This window comes from Herpailurus yagouaroundi, unplaced genomic scaffold (genome assembly GCF_014898765.1).
Source record: "Herpailurus yagouaroundi ecotype Mexico unplaced genomic scaffold, PumYag 29, whole genome shotgun sequence".
NCBI lineage: Eukaryota > Metazoa > Chordata > Mammalia > Carnivora > Felidae > Herpailurus > Herpailurus yagouaroundi.
Window position 1 is genome coordinate 5,562,447 of NW_024412377.1, and position 16,970 is coordinate 5,579,416.

A 16,970-nucleotide genomic window follows, 5' to 3' on the forward strand; every position below is an offset into this window, starting at 1 on the left:
GTGTTCTAAGGACAATAAGGCACTGAAAATTCAATAATACAAAACCCAGACAAGGAAAACTCCTAGGACTTTGCATGATTGATTTCCAGAGTGAATACACAGGAATTAATTTCAAATACAGTGCTCTAGGACCTTTATCACTTTTTCAGTAATATACTAACATCACAATATTTTAGTTCCCCCTCCCTCCTTTCTTGTATTCTTTTGTCCTTTCCTTCCTTCCTACCCCTTCCTTTACATTTCTGAAATACAACTTTCTTTCCTACCTCATAGCCTGAGGCTCAAGCAGTGACACTAATGAATATGTTTCTTACTTTTTATGGGAGTTTCATTTTTGTGATAGCTGGTGGCTGTGATACTTTTTCTCTAAATTGCGAACAGGTTGCTGAGCTGTTCTGTGATAAACGGCTGTAAGTGCAGCAATTAAACCTTGAAATAGCCCTGCTGTGTTTTGCCACTGCTGATTCTACAGCCCCAACTGGGCATATAATGTCCTCTGTCACTGGGGCAGGTCCTCTTACTTCAGTCTGTCAAGTGTTTAGCATCTTTCCATTTACCTGTGCAGTAACGGCCCTAATAGAGCCGGTTTTAACAGCAGCCCATTTACATCTTATGAAACATACTAAACAGGGTAACAAAGGATATAAAGAAAAGGTATTAGACAGAGTGAACACAACAGAAGAAACGTTAGTGGGAATGAAATTTAAAATTTTTTTTCGTGTCCCCTAAAAGGATAAAATGATCTCCTAGGTGGAATTTGCTTACGCAAGAGGTGAAGCTTTAAGGTCAACTGCATGTTAAGAATTTCCTACCCTTATTAGAGCCACTGTACCGAATGCAGAGCCACTCTGTTAAGTACAATGTTATCTTGAATACTTAAAGCTGCTTTCAAAATGGAAACAAAAGACATTGAGGGAATTAAAAACAAAAAGGATGTTTGTGATCATGTTCTCTATCAGGAGATGAGGTGAGAGAATACGCTTCAACTAGAATTGAGAACATTTTAAGATTTTTACCAAGAAATATGAAAAGGTTGATAGGAGTTACTCTTCCATTGAAACGTCTTCATGTTCTGGCTGAAAGCCCACTGGTATTGTAAGCTGAGTAGTATTGATGTCTCTCTAATAAGTATTTAAATTTTTTTTTTTTTAATCTTTACTTAGTTTGAAAGAGAGACAGAGTGTGAACAGGGGAGGAGCTGAGGGGAGGGAGACACAGAATCCGAAGCAGGCTCCAGGCTCTGAGCTGTCAGCACAGAGCTTGACGCGGGGCCCGAACCCACGAACCGTGAGATCATGACCTGAGCCGAAGTCGGACGCCTAACCGGCTGAGCCACTCAGGCGCCCGTCTCTAATAAGTATTTAAATATTAATTGTGATTTTAAAGAGATATCGAGGTCATTTAATAAACATTAAGGACGTTTGTAACGATGGGAACTAAGACACACAAATCAAAGGATGTGGAGAGCAAACGAATTTTCTAAACGTATTTTGAGAGTTTTGGTTTTTCACTCTTGGACCTTACCTACCGGTTTGCAGACCATCCAGGCCACTCAAGTGAATAACTGGTTCTCCTTGTTTAGATACAAATGGTTGTAGATTCGGTCATGTTTCTGTTTTTGCCTTAACAAAGCACTGATCCCGTTTATCCAATAAATCCTTTGTTCTTGTGTTCAAACTTATATATCAAAGTGTAACACCATTGGAATACCATTGCAATACCATTGTCGGGGGAAGTAATACATATTGGCTGATCTCAGGTCTTAGTGACATTAGAGAAAGAGTTCAGCTTTCACATAAAGGTCACTAAATTCCTGAGTTTACCATTATGGGTTAGATATTCTGCTAACTAGAAGATCTCATTTAATTTAAGAAACACGTTTTAATACAGTTTTGATTTTAAGCATAATCTGAAAAAATTTTTGTCAGTTTTCACTAAATATAAAGTTTGGGGAGCCCAACTTGAAGCATTAAGTTCGTTGAGTCTGTGACTGTCTTCTCTGAACTGAAAATCATTTCAGGATTCAATGTGCGGTCCTGTCACTCAGCTCTGTTTCCATACAGAAAACTAATATTGAATATCGTACCCAGTAGACTTACTTTAATTGCATAGGTCATGATTTTTTAGCGAAAATAACTGGAATATATTGGATCGAGCCAAGGAAAATCTCAGAAAATGAGATATACCTTATATAACACTATCGTAATATTCAACTGAAATTATAATATCTGCAAGGGATTCATATAGAATTCTAATTTAGTGGAAATTCTCACCCAAGTAGAACAGGGAAACCGTATGACCTCTTACCCTACCTTCCCCAAAGACTTGTTCTCACCAGTTATTTTTTAAACCACAACTTCCACCAGACCAGAGTGTGATTTTCTAAGCTTTTCAAGTAAATTCTCATGGATCTAACAGTAATGATGAAAATAAGTCATTGTAATCAATTTTGTGGAATGTGTTCTACATAAATAAATGTTCAAAATACTGTGGATTTCCCTTTAATACCTAACACGAAGAAACTCCCAAACACAATGTGCACATTGCGTGAAACAAACCCTGTGGGTTCAGGGGAACGCTCCGAGGATTAGATACCGACAGGATCACTGCATTTGAAGATTTTATTCTAGCCCTTTGACACTGGTCTGATAATTATTCTCACTGGAATCTAAGTTCTTGAGATGTTTCCGAGAGGTTACGTGAGTTAAAGTGTGCAAACCCTAATGGCTATGGTTTGCCAACGTAATTAAAGCCAGCTAAAGAAATCGGACCAAGGGGCTGAATTTCAAGCACCTATCCAAACTTTCAAAACCAAGGATTATGGGGGTTATACTTGAGAACACTACTTTGTCGATGCAGATGATCGTAATAATAATTTGGCATTTACGGGGAGCCTATCTTACACCAAGCGCTATGACCCGTGATGTACCAACGTCATCTCATTGAATCCTGGCTTTAATTCTTTATGAGTAGAGTTATTTCCACATGGAACCTGGCGAGCACACACACACATCATTTGCTGGAAAGCTGGCACACCAGTTGCTGAGCCCAGGATTGTCCGACCTTATAGTCTACAGTCTCCATCCTGGGAGGGGGATGGTTTTCTAAGCTTTTCAAGTACAATCTCATGTATCTACCAGTAATGATGAAAACAAATCATTCTAATCAATTTTGTGGAACTTGAGTCTGTGTTTCTGGCTCACCTTCAGACGGATCAGCTGGGCTGAATGTTTTCACAATGAATAATCTGAAAGCCAAAGTTAGTGGCCCCGCGGATTTGGCACTGGATTGATCCGCAACTATTTTAGTCATTATGTTTTATGGAAAAAAATCCTCTACTTTTACTACTTCCTGTGTCTAGATCAGACTAAGAGAACGTGCATGTCTTTCCCAAAGTAAGTATGATTCCTATTAAGGGCATATGAAAATAATAGCGGAATATCTGAAACCACTCCAACCTCAGTAATAGGGAACCGGTTGACTAAAATAGAGTTCATCTACAAGCTAAAGTACTATGCTAGCATGAAAACATAAGGAATGACATTTAAGTAATGTTGTGGAATGGGTTCCAGGTTGAATGATAGCCGTGTATATGGTTTGCTCTGTATTTCCAAGGGAGATGAAGATCTATCTATACACACACACACCCCCCCCAACATGCATACACATATACATGGTTTCGTACATACACACATGGTATATAAACGATACACACTCACATGCACAAATGTGTATCTACATATATACAGACATACCTATTTTTTTCTGTTAGAAAAAATGAAGGGGGCAATTGGGTGGCTCTGTCTTTATGTGTCCAATTCTCGATCTCAGCTCAGATCGTGATCTCGCGGTTGGTGGGTTCGAGCCCCGCTGCTTGGGATTCTCCCTCTCTTTCTTTCTCAGCTCCCACCTCATGTACACGTGCATGTGGGCACATGCTGTCTCTCTCAATACAAGTGAATAAACTTAAAAAAAGAAAGAAAAAATAAAGGAAGCATATACTGTAAAATTTAAAAGAGAATAGTTACCAATGGGAAGGATATAGGGTAGAAGGGACAGAGGTGAAGATGTATCTTCTTTTGTATATTTAATCTTAAAACCAAATGAATATTTTACACAATCATCAAACAAAACTAAGACAAATAGTAATCAGCAACTGAAAGCAAAATGAAAACGAAAATGATGGGCATAACTGTGTATTGAGTTGGTGGCATAACCACAGGGAGAAACTCTATTAAATAATTTTTTTAATGTTTATTTTTGAGTGAGGGAGGCAGGGCAGAGAGAGAGGGAAACACAGAATCTGAAGCAGCCTCCAGGCTCCGAGCTGTCAGCACAGAGCCCGACACGGGGCTCGAACCCAGGAGCTGTGAGATCATGACCTGAGCCGAAGTCAGATACTTCACCAGATGAGCCCCCCAGGCACCCCTAAGTAACTCTAAAGTAGTAATTTTACCTGATTTAAAGTGGTTCTCAAGCAAGAATGAGAGAAGAAAAAGGGGAGATATCTTTATAAGACAGGAAGACAGAGGAATGTGAGAATAGCCAGAGCAAGTGATAGAGTCAGGGGAGAACATACATTCACATACATATACATATATACACACATGCATACATATATCCTATATATAGAACACATGCTAACATATGCTTACACACCTATATTCCATAGATAATAATATCTACATATCTACATATATGCGCACATATATACAACCTATATATGACACATATTAACATATATACACACACATATATATTATATATAGCAATATTTACATATATACACACATACATATATACAGCCTCACACATATTAACATATATATGTATATACATACACACATATATTCTATACGTAACATATAGAACGTATGTACACATACACATACACAATGTATGTAACACATGTAACGTATATTTACATATAGACGTCTGTACACATAGAGATGTACATATACATCAAAATATATGTATGTTTTGGGGGACCCTATATAGTTTGGATGACACTAAAGTAAGAGGGATTTTTCGCTGATGACCGGCTCACAAACAGTTTGACTTTTGGCAAGTAATTGAATCTCTCTTGTTTTTCAGCTGTGAAATAGGATAAAATCTTGCTCACAAATTTGTAATCAAGATGAAATTATATAAGGTACCATCTGCTGAGTGCCTAGGAAGGGGTCTGGCTTGCACAGTCTCTATAAATATAAGTCTTTGTTCTGGTTTTTTTTCCTTTAATCCGTAAACCAACATATAGCGGCCGCACGTACCCCCGGGGTGTGCCAGTGTGTGAGAAGCACCAGGATGCACAGACACAACTCGCTTTGGGTCCAGCGGGTCCCGAGGAGGGTCGTGGTCTTCTGGGAGAGTATCCGGTCAGTTCAAGTTAATTGGTTACCACATCCAATCCGTTGGCCCTTCTAGGGTTTTCCTCTCAAAAAAAGTCACCTTTCCATATCAACAGATGTGCTTTAGATTTTACTTCTCCTGCGACCTTACAGCAACGTGTGGTTATTTCCTCCCAAAGCCTATCAAAGGCATTTCTATATCTGTTATGGAGTTGAACAAACAACTTTTAGATGTTAGGTGATTTGATCAAAACCCAGTCTTCTTATCCTGGTCTGATAGGACCCCTGGTCCTGGGTCCATGTTTCCCGGGTGAGGCTGATGTGTCCAGGAATGGGGGGCTGGTTGGGCTGAGTGGACCCTGGGGCTTGTCTCTCCTTCCCAGTCCAGAGGCTATGTCCCGACCATGTGGGGCTAGACCTCTTCTGGCTTCAGAATTCGATTTTCTAATAATCTCTTCAAATTCAGAGTTCAACTATACCATTCAATGTACTAGCTGTCTTCAATTGTTTTACTCCAATTGTTTTACTTCAATTGTTTTCTTCCTCTTTTTAATTGATTTAGAAAAAAAATTTAGACCTCCTTTGCTGTCTTCTAGTGCAGTCAATTTCCCAAAAATCACAAGTGGCTTTTTTGAAGAATTGAGAAGAGCAGAAGTGTCAAAAACAAACCCAAGATATCCCCCTTCATTTCTTTGATCTGTTCTTTTCAAGTGAAAAAAATCATGAGATAAAAATATTTGCAATTGAAGAAAATCAGGAGGTGCCTGCGTGGCTCTGTCAGTTGAGCATCTGACTCTTGATTTCAGCTCATGTGACAATTTCACAGGTTCATGGGTCTGAGCCCCCATAGGGCTTTACGCTGCCAGCACAGAACCCGCTTGGAATTCTCTCTCTGCCTCTCTCTCTGCTTCTTCCCTGCTCATGCTCTCTTTCTCTCAAAAATAAATAAATAGGGGCGCCTGGGTGGCGCAGTCGGTTAAGCGTCCGACTTCAGCCAGGTCACGATCTCGCGGTCCGTGAGTTCGAGCCCCACGTCAGGCTCTGGGCTGATGGCTCAGAGCCTGGAGCCTGTTTCCGATTCTGTGTCTCCCTCTCTCTCTGCCCCACCCCCGTTCATGCTCTGTCTCTCTCTGTCCCAAAAATAAATAAAAAACGTTGAAAAAATTAAAAATAAATAAATAAATAAATAAACTTAAAAAAATAGCAATATAGTATCCTTACATTGTCTATAAAAATTTGAATATGTACTTCCATAATGCTCTTTTTATCTGTTCTATGGGTGAGGGCCAAACTCTTTATGAGAAGTTACATTTAAACTAATTTCAACCATTGAAATAGGGAATACTGGTTAACATCACAGCACTAATAAAAATATAGTTGCCATGAATTTATAGTAGTTAATTATAATTATTCTCATTTTATAATTCCCTAGGTGTAATATAGCAAATACATTAGTTTATAGTACCCAGGACAGGCTATAACTCTGGGAACACCTGGAGTCTATGGAATAGAGCATCTGGCAGGTCATGTGGGCCACCACAGGGAAGAGTCACCACCAAGCTCGGTCCTGGCACAGCACTGGTGGCACCCAGCCATGCCAAGGCCAAGGGCAGCCTCTTTCTACAGATGGATCAGCTGGTTGGGGGCTGGGGGGACTTCAGGGTGCAAATGTCACTCTAGACCCGAGTTAAATGAATTTTAGATGTGACAGTATATATTCCCGCATGAGACTATTTAAGTCAGAGTGCCTGGAAAAGTTGGCGGATCAGCTTTAGTTTATTATTCAATAAAATTTTGTTTTCCTATTGTCAGGTGGAAATAGGATCTTGTCATAGAAAAGTATGTGCTGTTTTACCAATAAAGTGAAAGTCATGATTGAAAATATATGGGGTCTATTAAATTCTGCCTGGGACACATGTAACATGGGAAGAAGGCATTTAAACACATATCTCACACTTAAAAAAATGTATCCAGAGGTTACGTGTCTTTCTATATAAGGGTATTCTATTTTTTTTTTTTTTTTTTTTTTAGTGCTTATTCTCATTTTCCCACAGTCCCATACTCTTAGATTATGCCGAATGTTACAGGTGAGCCTGTGGTTCACTGTCACACCATTGAAACTTACTAGTAAGGGGTCTCCAAAGCTTTTCAGAAATCAAAGTTAAAGCAGACACCATATTTTAATTCATACTCAAGACCCCTTCTCATTATTCACGTTCACTTTGATAAACCATCTTCCAACATTACAGGGTAGAAGCGTTCTTTATGTTTCAGGGGATTTGAGTGATTGCAAATAGATTTTCTAGATGTGTGACAGATTGTCAAAATTTTAGCACATGGGATGACATGCCAGAACGTGAGCCAGGCCATTTTTGAGAAACCCCCGAGTTTCCTCAGCTCAAATAATTTCCGTTCAATGATTCCGTGCCTTCCTGTAAAGACAAAAGTAGCATCTCTGATTTCCATAAGCATAACTTTTATATTGTGTTTCTTTAAGTCTTAACAACAATATTTGACGACAGGTAGAAAATACAGAAAAGTTATTAACAGTCTAGCTCACCATTGGTCATCTCTTTGGTGGGAGACAGTAGATTTGCCGTAGTATTTATTTTGGAATTTCTTTGCCCTGTGATTGTTTCTGGAAAAGGTGAGGTTAGTGTTGTTCATCATTTGTAAGGACATACTGAAGCAGTGGACATGTGGTAGCGTGATGCTGATGTTCTGGCAACCTTCTGGGAGATAAAGGAATACTTCCAGTCTCAAATTCCATGATAGGTCCAAAGCCTTCACAGTTTCATCAGACACCCAGGGACCTCCATTCCCATGGCCCCATGGTCTGGGATTCTTCTCTTGTGCCTTTGTGGTCTCCAGGTTGCCCTTCAGTGACTCAGACTTCAGCTTCACTACTTCTCCAAATGGGCCACCAATGGTCCCCTCAAATAAAGAAGACTGCTGACCAGCTGGACCTCAGCTACAGCTCTGTAGGGAACTGGGGGGAGGAACTTTACACCAAATGACACGGGAAATGGTCAACAGTTCCACCTGGACATTTTGGTGCTGACTGGTCTCATTCTGACACTCCAGCCACTGGAACTGCTCTCCATCCTTCGTCTACCTTGATAATTGCTAAATCAATTCAGGAATGAAAACATTTATTATGGGTGTTCATGCAAAGACATGAACTTGTCTTAAGTTGTATATATTTAAAATATAAGACATTGTCATTTCTACTTGGAGAAAAGTGGAAAACATAGACTTTTTGTAAAACGTATTCAATCCTACATGGTTTTTTTTGCTATGATTACCTTATCTACTGCTAACTTCACTGTTTAACCTGGAAAGTGATGCTGATATGTAGTCAAAAGTTATTCCATTCAGTCCTTTATCATGCTTTCCAAGCTCACTTACACCTTTTAATACGGCAAACAAAATGTCATGCACTTGAGAAATCTGTCACTAAAACAGACTGTCCAACTGTGGCTTTATTGCTTTTTATATTACTCTGGAGAAGTTTAAAGAAAGATTTGGAAAGAAATAATAAAGAGCTCCATATATAGTTGTCTCAATAAAATATTGTTTCTCTAAAAATAGGCCTTTTTGGGAATATGAATTTCATATAAAATGTCTACTTTACTAAAACATGTATAATTTTTAAATAATCTACCTCAGATACTGTATGTGTTTTGGCTTTCACTTGTTCTTTTAGATAAATGTTCTCTTTCCTCAAATGCAATAAAATGGAAGATTCTGTGTGATTCCAATACACAAGCAACATATTCCTGTAGAAGACCAGTTTGACACTTAAAAAAAAATTTGTTTGGATTATATACTTTATTCATGTTACAAGTCTAAGGGAAAGTACACGTTTGAATATGTATTAACAGAAAGAAAAGCACATATCCACACTCGATTTACTTTTTGTCTTTAACCGGCCAGCTCATATCAGTGTCTAAGAAACTGTAAAACTAGTGCAAAACAAAGTTCTTTCCAGGAAAAGAGGTGAGGAATTTCCTATATTATGAACTGTCATTTTTTTTATGTGGGCACAGTCTAAATTCAGCAGAGAAGGAAGAGTAGGAAGTGTGCGCAGGGTCAGGTGCACTGGATGGCTCCCGGAGAGCCAGAGATCTGAGCAGGCTGTCTGGCCCCAGCCCAGGGGACCCTGTGGATGCAGCAGGAGTGAACACAGGGCCTAGTTTCAGAAGTTGTTGAATTCTGAGCTTGAGAAATTGAAATCAATCTGCAGGCCTGGGGGAAATTATTAAATATATGACGTGGGGAATATCAAGGTGACACCCCAGAACGACCAGGCAGAGCTTATGAAGCCGGAGAAAAAGTGGAACAGGGGGAGGACGGCAGGGGGACAGGTCCATCAGCCAGTTCATCAAGATGGGGAACATTTCCCGATTCATCTGTACAGTTATTCTCAGCTCATCCTTTTCAGTGTCATCCTTTGAACTTGTTTCACACCGACCATGAAATGGTAGCATCTGTCTATAATTTACAGGTAAATCAGTGTAGATGCAGAGTGAGGGATTGCCCACCACTGTTTCTGGAGGTGATTATGACCAGAAGGCGCACATTAGGTCAGTGGGGGAAGATGGAGAGGACAGGACACAGGCAGGAAACACTCTCCAGGTGGAGGGAGTGACTTTTGCCTACGGACAGTGGTGAGGGCTGGGTGCCAGCAGGATGAGAGCTGTGAAGCCCAGAACTGATAGGTTCTTCTTTTTTTTTTTTTTAAATATCAGACTTTTAAAAATGTTTATTTATTTATTTTGAGGTGGGGAGGGGCAGAGTGAGAGAGGGAGAGAGAGAATTCTAAGCAGGCCCCACGCTCAGCACAGAGCCCGACACGGGCCTTGACCTCACCAAGCGTGAGATCATGACCTGAGCAGAAATCAAGAGCCACCCAAGGCACCCCAGAACTCATGGCTTCTTAGAGTGCAGGCTGTCAGGACTCCTTGATCGCAGAATGAGATGGTTCTTCTATGTTCCTCTTGCACCAATTGTTACAAAGCTGCAAGTGAATGCGTTTACAAATGGGCACACCTCTATTTGTGCAAGACGAGGACACTGTGATTAGCTTTACCTAATGTCCCAAGCCGAATTTAAGGTTTGTATGTATGTATGTATTTATTTATTTATTTATTTTTGTCTGTTTGTTTTTTGTTTGTTCTGGTACATTCCCAAAACTAAGTCAGATGTATTAAACTCTAGGAAAATGCAGTTATTGTGAACTTGCTCCTTCCAGGAAAACAAATAACAAAGCTAGTTAAAAGACAGCTGATTCTTCACTTTAAGAAGGGATTTTGACTTTTGGCTGCTTTTATGGGGTGAACTTCCCCACTACGTCAAAATGCACTTCAATTTAAAAGACTGCAATTTGCATAAAATTCTCCAGAGGTAGATTCTGAGAGATCCTTCGCTACTGAGTCTCCAGGTGTGAATACATTTAGGATTCTCGTCTAACTGTGAGAGGACACTAAAAGTCATGCTCACTGCAGAGATCAGTTGATCTACGTTTTTCTCTTATAAGGTATCACATACACGCATTACATGCACACATTGCACAAGATGGCTTATGAGGGAAAAGCTAACAAAGCTGGAAGAGTTAAACTGTTAGTTGAAAGAGCTAGGTGGGTGCTGATGGTATCAGAAAATAAAGTGCATCAATTCTTGGTGCAACAGAATGTTTTTGACAATGAAAGACCTACGTGGAAAGAAAACTTGTCACAATAAGTTTTTACTATCAGGACAAGATGGAAGAAATCTGCGTTGCTTCCCAATTCCTCCAAATTCTGAGTCTGACACCACCCAAGATGTGAACCATTACAACAAAATTAACACATAACCTTAACTATCTCCTTATCAGTGGCCTCCTACTCCTCAACTCATGCAATTATGAGTTGTTTTTTTTTTTTTCTCATCAGCACCTAAAAATTTCCAAATTGGGCTCAAACAGTTGTGTGGTTTTAGCAAACGCAACAACTCAGATTGTTGGAAGACTGCACTTGACCTCTGTGCAGAGACATCAATTCCCTACATCTAACACTAAAAGCCCACCCATCGAGCATTTCATAGGAGTGCCCTTCCAGAATGGTTCTGAGGATGTTCCAATTGGGTTTTATTAGAAACTATTGCTGAAAATGTCCTGGAGTGCCCCTTCTCTATTTTTCCAATCACACTGTAAAAAAGGGGTTTGCAATGTTATCATCCTGTAGGATGATGCTTCTCTCCAGGCTTTAAAACATCTATTACGAAAGACACCAGTAAAGTTTCATTGCAAAGGAAAAAAAAAAAAAAAAAGAACAAAACACTTCCACCCTTAATGTCCCAGAATTATGCCTTTAACAGCAATATTAATACTGTTTCTACCTGATGTTTTGGATGTTCTTTGGGAGGGCTGGGATCAAAGCTGGGGTTAGTCTACTTTCTTTTTAAAGTTTCTATTTTGGGGCGCCTGGGTGGCGCAGTGGGTTAAGCCTCCGACTTCAGCCAGGTCACGATCTCGCGGTCCGGGAGTTCGAGCCCCGCATCAGGCTCTGGGCTGATGGCTCGGAGCCTGGAGCCTGTTTCCAATTCTGTGTCTCCCTCTCTCTCTCTGCCCCTCCCCCGTTCATGCTCTGTCTCTCTCTGTCCCAAAAATAAATAAACGTTGAAAAAAAAAAATAAAGTTTTTATTTTAATTCCAGTGATTTAACATCCAGCATTGTATTAGTTTCAGGTGTACATATAGTAAGTCAATACTTCCACACATCACCCTGTGGTTGTCACAAGTGCATTCCTTAATCCTCCTTGCCTATTTCACCCTTCCCCCCACTCACCTCCCCTCTGGTAACCATCAGATTGTTCTGTATAATTGAGAGTCTGTTTCTTGCTCTCTCTCTCTTTCTCTGCTTTTCCCCCTGTTTGTTTTGTTTCTTAAATTCCAAATATGAGTGAAATCATATTGTCTTTCTCTGACTTATTTCGCTTAGCATTATAATCTGTAGCTCCGTTCAGCTGTGGCAAATGATAATATTTCATTCTTTTTTATGGCTGAATAATATTCCATTGTGTATATATATCACATCTTCTTTATCCAGTTTTCAGCCAATGGACACTTGAGTTGCTTCCGTATCTTGGCTATTGTAAATAATGCTGCTATAAACGCTGGAGTGCATGTATTCCTTTGAATTAGTGTTCTTGTATTCTTTGGGTAAATAACTAGTCATGTTCTTGCTGGACCATAAGGTAGTTCTATTTTTAACTTTTTGAAGAAACTCCATATTGTTTTCTACAGTGGCTGCACCAGATAAAGACACCACTGAAAAAGAGAACTATAGACCAATATCCCTGATTAACATAGATGTAAAAATTCTCTATAAAATACTAGCAAACTGAATTCAACAATACATTAAAAAAATCATTCACCACAATCAAGACAGATTTATTTCTGGATTGTCAGGGTGGTTCAACATTTGAAAAGCAATCAATGTGACACATCACAACAATAAGAGAAAGGATAAGAACCATATGGTCATTTCAACAGATGCAGAAAAAACATTTGACAAAGTTTAACATCCATTCATGATAAAAGCCCTCAACAAAGTAGGTTTAGAGGGAATATAACTCAACATAATAAAGGGCATATTATGACAAACCCATAGCTAACATCATATTCAATGGGGAGAAACTGAGAGCTTTTTCCCTAAGGGCAGGAACAAGACAAGAATGTCCACTCTCACCACTTATATTAAACATAGGACTGGAATTCCTAGCCACAGCAATAAGACATGAAAAAGAAATAAAAGGAATCCAAATCAGTAAGGAAGAAGTAAAACTTCCACTATTTGCAGATAATATGGTACTATACATAGAAGACCCAAAAGACGCCGTCAAAAACTGCTGGAACAGATACAGGAGTTCAGTAAAGTCACAGGATACAAAATCAACATACAGGAATCTGTTGCATTTCAATACACCAATCATGAAGCAGCAGAAAGAGAAATTGAGGAAAACAATCTCATTAATAATTGCACCCAAGATAATAAGATACCTAGGAATAAACCTAACCAAAGAGGTGAAAGAACTGTACTCTGAAAACTATAAAGTGCTGTTGAAAAAATTCCACATGACACTGGAAACAGATGGTATTTCTTATCCCTCCATTTTTAAAACAAGTAGCAAGAGAGAGAACTTCTCTTCTTTCTTGCTTTGAGGCAAAATATCCTCACCACTGGTGAACAAAAGCAACGTGGTTAACACTGGCCTATTTTTATTTTAGGAAGTACATACTAAAGTGCAGAAAGAAAAACTATTTGCATTCATTTCATTAGTGTCATTCCTGGATTGTTGAGTGGAAGCCAGTCTCCTCTACATAAACACAAAAAAGAGGAATAACTTTCCTCCTCAGTATTACAGGATGAAATGTATATTAATCATACTTTGAAGGAAATAATAAGTCCTGATTAACTCGGATAAACTCCAGGAATGACAGTGGGTCCATATGAAGAAATGTATTAATATAGCCCATCAGATTAATAGGGATAAAGGAAAAATTCTAAGCTCATCTACATAGATGCAGAAAATGTGATGATTTTCAATTTTTAAGACACATTACACACATTCATATTAAAACACTCAATAAAATAGGAGTTGGTGTGTGTGTTGGCATGTATATGTATATGTCAATACACATATATAATATTACACAGAGAAAAGTAATTAAAAGGCACAGGATTTAGAATAAAAAAGTAGAACTATCTACATTCACAGGTAATATGATTTTATATTTTAAAAATTCACAAGAACCCATGGATTATTCATACAAATAACAAGAAAATTTAGTGAAATAGCATATTATATAATTAATGATCCATTTATAATAATCAATAGCTATACATATTCATATATGTAAAAGAAATAGAAAACATAATAGATTCATTGATAATATCACAAATTAATACATAAGAAAGTAAAATAGCCAGGCACAAAGTGAAATTTGAAACTAAGATCTCTTAAAAGACATGAATTATCTATGAACACAAATGAAACCATCCCGCGTCTACTTTCCCACTAGACAACGTGCGAGAATACGGCCCTCTTCTCCTATGCCTCCGTCCCACTGGGTCTTGGCACGGTCCGCTTGAGAGCACAGTAAATCCTCAATAAAACTTGTTGAATAAATGGATTCCTGGGTGCTCATGTGTAAATACTTCAGCATTGAAGTATTCGGGAAATGTGAAATGATTAAAGTTTTATACACCGTAAAAAAGCCTGGCACTGCGTCATTGAGATTTCCTTGAGATAAGAATTATTCTTGCAAATCTGTACATATAGATCTCGTTTGGAAGAGAAAATGATGGAGTTTTACCAGTTACACATGTTGTGCATATTTACATACTAATTATGTGTATTACACAACAATTTCTTCCTTGTATAGTTAGCTTTATTCTAAATTTCCTTTAAATAGCAAGTAGCTCTGTTAAGTTAAAGTATTTCTCAATTGAATAATAAAATTTAACCTGGTTTATACTCAGCTTTCTGGTTCTGGGATAGAGTGACATGTATTTTTTTGCATCTCACTGAGATATTCGAAAGTCTAAGATATTGAGATCAAATCTCTCAGGGCGCCCTGGTAAAAACATTATAGGAGAATTATGCTCTGGCTGTGATCCATTGTCTGTGAATCTCAACCTTCTTTGGTAGTTATTTAAGGAGGTAATTAAGGTTGATGAGATTGGAAGGACAGACCCCAAATTCCATAAGACGAATCCTCTTAAAAGTGGGTGCACAGGGAAAGGTCATGTGAAGACACGAGGAGAAGGAGGCTGTCTGCAAGCCGGAAGAGGGCTGTCACCAGAGACCAACCCTGTGGATACCTTGATCTTGGACTTACAGCCTCCAGAACTGTAACACAGAAATTTCTGCTGGTTAAGGTACTGCCTAACCTATGGTATTGTGTCATGGCAGGCCAAGCAAGATAATACAGATTTTGTTTTCCATGTCACCAGAAAATCCCTCTTATTATAAAATTAGGGTTGATTTTTTATCATTTCACAAATGTTTATTGTTCAAATCCCTCGTTGCACACACTGGAGAGAAAAAGCAGATTGAGGTCTCTGTCCTTTAAGAGCGTATATCCTGGAAGAGAGGTGACATCTCAGGGCTCCTTAGTAGCCTCCGGCAGCCAACCCCCTCATTCTAACTGCTAACTGAAAACATTGTTATCTCACAGTAAAACTGATTTGCACTTCAGAATCCTCCTTAACACAGTACAACTACCAAAGGATAGAATTAAGAATGTTCTAGGAGAAACTTGCTGGTCCAGTGCTATATACAGAGAGGCCTGGGAAGTGAGATGGCTTGGGAGCACTAACCACACCCATAAATTCAAAGAAAAAAAAATCACAAAAGTCATAAAAGAAAGTCTGTGTGAGCATTTGTCTGCACAGGATAATAAGGAAGCTAAGTAGGCTTTGGGGCACCTGGGTGGCTCAGTTGGTTGGGCTTCTGACTTTGGCTCAGGTCATGATCTCACAGTTTGTGAGTTCGAAACCCACATCGGGCTCTGTGCTGACAGCTTCAGCTTTGGATCCTCAGTCTCCTTCTCTCTCTCCCTCTCCTCCTCTCTCTCTCTCTCTCTCTCTCTCTCTCTCAAAACTAAAAAAAAAAATACGTTAAAAAAAGAGGTAAGTAGGTCTTAAAAACAGTATTCAATAATGTCTTACTCCTTTTCAATGAAAAAATATTACCTTATGAAACATACATGATACCAATTGAGCACAATTGAAAATACCAACCATTCACATCTTTTTTATTACTATCAATAGTCATAAATTATAGCTCTAGCTGACAACGGACCTACCAAAAATGCATTTAAAGTAGTACATGTTTCTGGCATCTTGCCTTGGAACAATGAAAGATAATATAAAAACACTGTCATAATAATGACTGGCGAGGATACTTCCATTTCAACCAATGAGTAAAAAAGCAAAGTCTTGACTCCATTGCTTCTATGGTGTGTCACAGCTTTCTGTTTAAAAAATTTTGGTTTTGTGGGCAATCACTAACTTATGTCTACTTTTTCATTCTTAATGAAAATTACAGAATGACAAAATTCAACATCTGGTACACAAACAAAAAACTAAAAATAAGGGCTCAATTAAAAAACAAAGGGGCCCCTGGGTGGCTCAGTCAGTTAAGCAATCCTACTTTGCCCCAGGTCATGATCTCACAGTTTGTGGGTTCAAGCCCTGTTGTTGGGCTCTGTGCTGACAGCTTGAAGCCTGCTTCGGATTCTGTGTCTCCCTCTCTCTCTGCCCCACCCTCCCCTGCTTGCACTCTGTCTCTCTCTCTCTTTCAAAAATAAACATTAAAAAATTAAAAAAAAAAAAAGCAAAAGAAAACAAATTTAGCACTGCATACTATCAAACAGACCCTAATTCAAGATCTAAAGGAATAGGCGTAATATTTTCTATTTATTAAAATAATAATATTCTAAAAAGTGTTATCAGTCATTACCTTTATTCAGTTATTAACATAAAATTAAAATATTAAAGGCCACATTTAAGAGAAATAAAAGGAGATTTTTGCCAAAAGCACAACATATCTATCTTGGGAACCCAGGTTAATAAA